The sequence below is a fragment of the Pinus tabuliformis genome, chromosome 9 (genome assembly GCF_031772625.1).
Source record: "Pinus tabuliformis cultivar Carrire ecotype Pingquan chromosome 9, CPIR1, whole genome shotgun sequence".
Classification (NCBI taxonomy): Eukaryota; Viridiplantae; Streptophyta; class Pinopsida; order Pinales; family Pinaceae; genus Pinus; species Pinus tabuliformis.
The window spans coordinates 66,320,523-66,328,464 of record NC_142307.1 but is presented as its reverse complement, the minus strand read 5'-3'; positions in this window follow the sequence as shown (position 1 = coordinate 66,328,464).

The window sequence follows — 7,942 nt, the reverse complement described above, 5'->3', positions numbered from 1 at the left end:
AAGATAGTAGACTTATTTGCAATTGTTGAACTTCAAGATTTGCAACAAAAGCTGCCAAGGAATGACTGGCAACTGTCTATATTTTGTTGAAACCTTTGCTACATCTCCACGTCTCTATCGCTTTACAGAGCCCATCCCCTGACCTGACATGTATCACTTAGAAAATAAACAAATGGTACCTTCTCTGCTCAAAATAAGTACCCGAAAGGTGAAAATCTGCTCAAAATAAGTACCCAAAATGTCAAAATTTGTTGTAGTGAAACTCCCGAAAAGCTCCAAAGTACCCGTTGAAGCTCCCGACGATTTTGGAACGTTTCCTACCAGCTCCCAAGCTCCCAGGAGCACGGGAGCATGGGGTACTTGCTCTCCAATGCCCGGGAGCGGTACCCATGTTACTATGGTTTTTTTAATATGATATGTTTTTTTGGTGAAAGTGTTTCATCATTTAAATTGCATTTTTTAATGTCAAATTAGATTGAGAGCCCTAAAAATATTAAGACATTCAAATTACTCAAACTTAACAACTTAAAACTATAAATTTTCCAATTTTTAATTAGATTTGAGACAAAATTGATCAAAAAAATATACTCGAAAAAAAGGGGCAAAAATCATCTTGCTAGACTACACTGTCTGAAAATGTCTTTCACATCATAAATTGAACCAAGAGATGTAGGTGACACTTTTCTAGTGTGGTGGCATTATTCTCCATCGTAGTAAAGTGTTATATACTTTACTTTGTCCTTTGTATTTTCTAAATCTAGGAGTATTGATAACTGGTAGAGACTACTTATGCAAGTCTCAAGTTCAAATCGAGTTAGCTACCACTATAAACTTTAAACTATTACCAACTACATGAAAGCCAACTCCAAGGCAAATGATCCCTCTCCTTAACCTTCGTTAACATTGAAGATTAATAAGCCCCATAAGAATTAGTAAAATGTTATACGCTTTCTTTCATATCTTTGTTAGCAATGAAGACTAATAAACACTTAAATTTCATAAAATGTTCTATATATTTTATGTGCTTTGCTGGTTGATAACATAATGTGATATGTTTTTTCTTGTTTTCCACTAACATTGAAGATTAATAAATCCCCGATAAAATAAATGAAGCTAATAAAAGTGTTTAATACTTTGAATAAGTGTAGTGGGAGGCATTGTAGTAGGGAGACAAGAAATACATTCCATAACTATCTTGATGGTACAATTGATGGTTATGGTTGCACTTGTAGTAGGAGGAAAGCATTACATTACATTTCATAACTATCTTGATAGTACATTCATTGACTATAAAAGATTCATTGTAATGTTTAATAATTTTATAAGAGGATCAACCTAAAAGATCCTTCTCAATAATTGCAATGTATTATTGTTGCGTACCCATCACTATACTATGCTAATAAAAATATTACCATAACTACTATCTTGATAGTACACTTGATGATTGCAATTGTAATATTACCATAACTATCTTGATATTACCTTCATTACTTATAGAAAATGCTTTGTAATATTTTATAATTTTATAAGAGGATGAACCTAAAAAACCCCTCTTCATAATTACAATGTATTATTGTTGCAAACCCATCACTATAATATGCTTTAAGACAAAAATTACCCTATATTATTATTGCATAGATAATAACTATATTATTACACAACCAATATTTAAACAACCTCCAATCATTAATATACAATTGCTACCATAAATATGGACAAAATATTGACTCAAACACCAAGTAGCTTTACCAACTTAAAAACTCACTATACCTAACCCCATTAATCAAAAAGAGGTGGAGAAATAACGTTGTTAATAGTATATATACTATTTCATATCTTAACTATGCATTAATGTATAAGAATCATAAAATGAAGAGGCAACATGAGGAGAATATGCCATTCCATTATGAGTAACATCCTTTTGTGGTAATGGACAATTGATTTGTCCATGCGTTGAATTATTTCATTAACATGTATATAACCTAAGCGCATTCCCAAGTAGCTAATCAAATCCCCAAGTAATGCAATACATTCTAATTACATCCGATACATAATATTATTACTTTCGAATCTGCCAAAGTTGCTCCCACTATGTGCACTTAAATTTCAACTTTTTTTAGTTGAATTATTTTCTAGTGCAACTCCTTTAGTAATGACCATATTTGATCTCTAACTATTTTATGAATCAAAGCTCTATATTTCATTCTAATCACATCCACTACCTAATACTATTAGGTACCAATGTGATAAAGTTGCTTCCATTATGTGCACTTAAATTTCAATTTTTTCTAAGTAGTGCAACTCCTTTAGTAATGAGTGTATTTGATCTCTAACTATTTTATGAATTAAAGCTCCATGTTTAAGGAGTTGTAGTTGTTGGTCTCCCCAAACATATTATTAATGGGAGAAACATTGTTTGCATTTGCTTTAAGGTGTATTGCTTCTTAGTGTGAAGTAATTATCTTTTTCAAGCCCGATCCTCTAAAGTTTCAAGTTCATCATTTGGTAACCAAATATTTGCATTGCAGAATTATTGCTTCTTCTAACCAATGCAATAACAAACCCTTGAATAAACAAGAGGTTTTTCCATTGTTATGGTATTTAGCATTTACACGGTCAACTTTGATTACCCAGCTTATTGGGTGTGCCAACCTTGTCAATCATGAATGGTCTTGCTAAGAACTCTAAGGAATGTAATAATGAGTCCATGTGGTAGTGTGCATGCTGATCTATAAAATATGTTGCATGGATGTTTTATTGAAGGAGAACTTGTGACATGTTAAATACTAGATGAAAGTATAGTTTAGGAGAATACAATTAAGAACAAATGTCAATCACCTTATCATGAGAAACTAACCACTTGTGATCAAGGATGTTATATGTTTATCATGATATAGGGCCAAATTGATGCATAGATTAACAACCCCCCCCCCCCCCACCCCCACCATAAGTAGCAATGGTTCCCATTGCATCAAGGGTAGAAAGGATGGACTTATGAACAATTTTTATTGATGTTGATATAGAGAAGTTTAATGCATTATCCACTATCTGAGGAATTTTGTATAGCAATTGCTCAAATGTGGAGTACTTAACATATGTAGGGAATTACCTTGTTTTGGTAACGTAAGAAGAGTTCTATTGCCTTAGTTAAATGTGTCATGTGGTCTATTCCATGACTTGGTTAGAAGAATCTAGTGTCTTTTATTTGGATGAAGGTCCACTGCAACTTCCAACTATGCAATGATTTACTAAAGTAAAGCATCATGAACCTATGGGGGAATATATGAGATTGAATGAATATGTAATAGGGATATTCCTAATCAGGCGTCTACATGTGCAACGAATAAGAATATGTATGTATAGAGGTAAATATATTGAATATTGTAGAGATAGACATATGATTTGCTTATATGGATGTACTTGAGTTATCTGGATGAGGTTCTCTTGATGTATAATGACTTATTACAAAATTCATCTCTATTATCTATGTGTTAATACAGTGACAATCTATATCCCTTATACTTGATATTCATTATTTCTTATCTTTGAGATAATATGATCATATTTTCCCTTTATATGAACTCAATTTTGAGCTCATGCAGTGTCCCTGATTATAAACATAGAAGATTCATACTGGAAATCACAAACTATAGTAAGAATTAGATTAAAAAAATGAGAAATTATAAAAACAATAGGCAATTGTAGGAGAAGAAAAATACCATAATTAGAAATACCTTGATAATGATATGAATGTTCACTTGACTCTTGAAGGAAGCAACCTTAGTCTAAGTAGAGCTCTAATTACAACATGCTTCACAAAACATCTCATTACCTTACTTCTACTAGTTTTTATTGTTTCTATCTAACCTCCTAGTAACTTTCTAGAAGGTAGAACCTTCTAGTAAGATTTCTTACAATTATTGATCTTTCAATTTACATCTACTACTAATTCGAACTTAAATAGGAACACAACGACTCATAGATATAATCATAAACACAAAGATGCAACTGAAAAACACTTCATTTCATTAATAGAAAAATATTGAACTATGCTTACAAACATAATGGAGATAAGATAGCTCGAGTGATGGTAGCTTATCTCTGTGAAGAGATGTGGTGGCTACATGCATATGAACTGTGTTACAATGAGGCTCAAGGGCCTATTTATTATTGGGAAACATAAGAAAACCCTAACCCTGAGAGATGTAACACCAAGAGTTTGTGGGCCCTATTGGGGTTAGTTGGGCAACCAACTTCCCGGGGTCGTAACTTGGTCATATTATCTTCGATTGGCATGTACGATACCTTGTTGGAAAGGTCTCGTCGAGTACTACTGGCTTCACTGCAACGACTAATCACTTGTCACAGACCTGTTGAGGCCCCGAAAATCGGGTCGACAACAAGGGGGATACCCACCCGGTCCGCACCTTGGTTGGCAGCTCCTTATCCGTTTGGTATAGCGGGTCCGACTAGGGATAATGAGACTAGTTTCCCAATCTAAGGGTGTGTGTGTGCAGAGTTTGATTATGCTGATCTAAGAGTTCTGATCTAAGCTACTTTAATCTAATTCTATGCTATTGTAATCTAATGAAAACAGCACATCTAATCTATGCTAACCCGGGGTGTATTTCGTCTATTATGCGATCTAAAGAGATTTCAAACAATAACTGGTAATAAAGATCATTCAACTATCATAAGAATGGAAATCAATTAAGATGAACCACTTTGCATAAAAAGTTAGGCAAAACCGTTGTGAACAGCATATCGCATAATAAGTTATTCATATATCAAACATAAATAAATTACTCCACCATACAAAAGTGCCAAATGGTAACTCACACATTCATGCAATAACATATAAACAACTAAAAACTATATATCACTTCAAGAATATAAGCAGAAATGGCCAAGAGATAAAAGTACCATTTATGATTGGTCCTACTCATAAGCTTCAAGTAATAATGATTTATCTCTCCTTGTTCTGATATCTACTAAGAGTACAAAAGTGCAACATCAATAGGAGACATCAAATGCAAAAATTAATAAACCTTGATCCATTCATTCATCAAAACCTCCTCTGAGGGTGCAGAAGTGCATGTTCTGAGGACAAGTTTTTGACAAATTTCCGGACCCTTCTCCAAATGCATGAGAAGGGTTTAAATACTGCTAACTAAGTAACTTAATTACATAAATTTCGGATACGGTTCAAAATGACCGCCCTTTATCTAAGTAAACTTATTTCTAAAAATTGAATCTAATTTCTAACTATTTCTGCATTTGCTCCTTAGTGCTGTGAGTATGCAACATTTGCCTGGGAAGAGTCGGTTGGTCGTCTTCTGCTTTTGTTTGAGCTACGAAAATAGAAATGACAAGTGCTGGCACCTCTTTTTTGTAAACTGGAAGATATTTTTGAGAATTACTGGTTGAGCAAATTTACTACGTGTATGCTTGGTAACAACCCAGATTCCTCCTAGCTGCCTCTGCTTTTGCTATCTAGGCTTCCGGACTCGCGAATGACTAAGCAAGTTAGGGACTTTGCTTTCTAAACAATTTTCTTAGCGATGCGCGATTAGCGCTAGGCGCTAATTGCGCATCAAAAACTGCCTCCGTTCTTTGATCCGGGCCTTTCTGGTGCGTTTTCCGCCTTTAGCGCTTTTTCCTTTACCGGGCATGAGCTTCAGAATTTTGTAAACATGCTGCTTTTGTGAGTTTCTTGACCTTGAGTGTCGAATCGCCTATTGATATCAGTATCTGTTTAGTAACACTCTGAAATCTGCGTTTCTGTTGTATGCGGCATCCGTGTATGAGAGCATCTCTTCCCTGTTCTCCAAGCATTGGCGCTTTCCCCTTTTTCTTTAGATGTTTCCTGCAGTTCACGCAAAGGAAAAAGTAATGATAATAAATTTCGACATGAAAGCTTCAAGTTCTTGAACTGACTCTTTGAAAAACACAAACTATCCTTCATGAGTACCTTGACGTGCATTCATTAATTTTCTTTAAGCCGTGCGCTCAATTTTTGGTTTAGGGACAACTTTTCTTGGGTGCTGGGCCGAGGAGAATTTGCGATGGGTGATTTTTGTGACTCGCATAGATCGCATATCACAGTTTTGCGGCATCGCAATTATCGCATAGATCGCAGTATTGCGGCATCGCAGATCGCGGCATCGCAGATTGCAGATATCGCAGCAATTCGTCAAGTTATTCGTGTGTTGTTTATGCGATGTTGCGATATGCGATATCGCATATTGGCCATTGGAGATTTTCTTAAGATTATTCATTTATGGGCGCTTCTCAATGTATGCGATATGATGAATTTCTCACCGCTTCTTCGCAGTTGTTTTAATTTGCTCATACAGGAAATGCTTGACTCTTCTTCGTGCGATGCATTTTTTAGGAGTATAATACAAAAATTTTATAAAATCTTTTTGGATTTTTTATTACTAAGGGTCCCCACTTCTTTAGCGTTATTGCTAATACTAAAAAGAAGTAGGGGGGTTGTTGGTGGCCACAACAATGGCGATTCACTTGGAAGAACCAGTTATCTCTGCTTTTCTATTGAATTCTTTAAACTTCCAAAACAGAAAATTTTTCATAAATCTAAACTTTGTTATGGACAGACAGAGTACATTATGCCTTATTCTATCAATGATATTTTGTTTCAACTTCTTTCTTTTCTAATTGTTTGCTTCCTCAGTCTTGTCCTTGTATCTACATCAGCCATTACTTGGTCATGAAAAGAAAAAAGAAAAAAGTTTTCTTTGTGTGCTAGCCTTAAAATATGCTCGTTTGCCGTAGGTAGAGCCTCTACTGCCAGCAGGCGTCCATAGCCTCGACAGGGTTACCTATTACTCAACAATGATCCTTTATCCCGTTTAAGGTTACCTACAACCCTCAAAGAAAAATCCATTTTGACACTTTTTCCTTTTTTATTCTTAAAGAACAATGTCTTGGTTTGGTAGCCAAATTATGACACAGTCATTCACTTGATTTACACTTTTGCTGAACAAGCTGGCTCGTGATGAGACCCCTTGTCTTTTGATTTCAATAATATTGAGTCATTGCCCTATTTTGATGGACAGTGTTTGGCAAAGTCAGCAAAGTTATAATATCTGTGATCATGATAAGCCGGCTCATGATGAGACCTCTTATTCTTTGAGATATAGTGTTTCTTGGATTGTCCCTCTGAATGCTGTGATTTTCTTTAACAGGGAGGATATCATTGTTTTCCTTAAGAAAGCTCTGGATGACAACAATAGAGTTTGCAAATAGCAGTTTTACAGAGAATCTTTATTTTGTTATTGATACCTTTCATTGTGCTGATATAAAACAATTCCTTCGCTAAAGGTTGCTTTCATCATTTTTTTTTTTTGAAGTTGAAACTAATATCATATCTAGGCTAAAGTTTTTAACTGTGTCTGTCAATAATAAAGATCAGATTTTCAAAACAATTTCTGTTTATACAAGCGAAAAGCTCAAAATCTAAAAGAGAATTTGTGCCTTTTTCGCGAATACCAATAGTAACCGTTAACAGCCGGTTTTATTATGAAAGAAAGAAAAAGAAAAAGAAAAAGAAACTATTCTACAAAATAGAAGAATAATATTCTATGGAAAATATATTTTAAGGACTTGACCATTCACAGGCAAAGAATCCCTTCTACCCGCTAGATCCTGTAAGACAAACGTTGATGGACCTATGACTTCAACAATCTGAAAAGGACCAAGCCACATCTTTTGAAATTTTGTATGTTTGCCCTTTTCTTCATGAGCTTTATCCCATTTTAAAACTAAATCTCCCATCTGAAAAAAATTTCTGGTCATTTTGTTTGAATCAAAAGAGGATTTTATTAGCGCTTGATGATGAGCATGGGTTCTTTTAGCTTGTTCTCGCTGTTCTTCTAATTTGATTATTTCCATTTGTCTTAGCTGTATGGAGGAAGTAGGT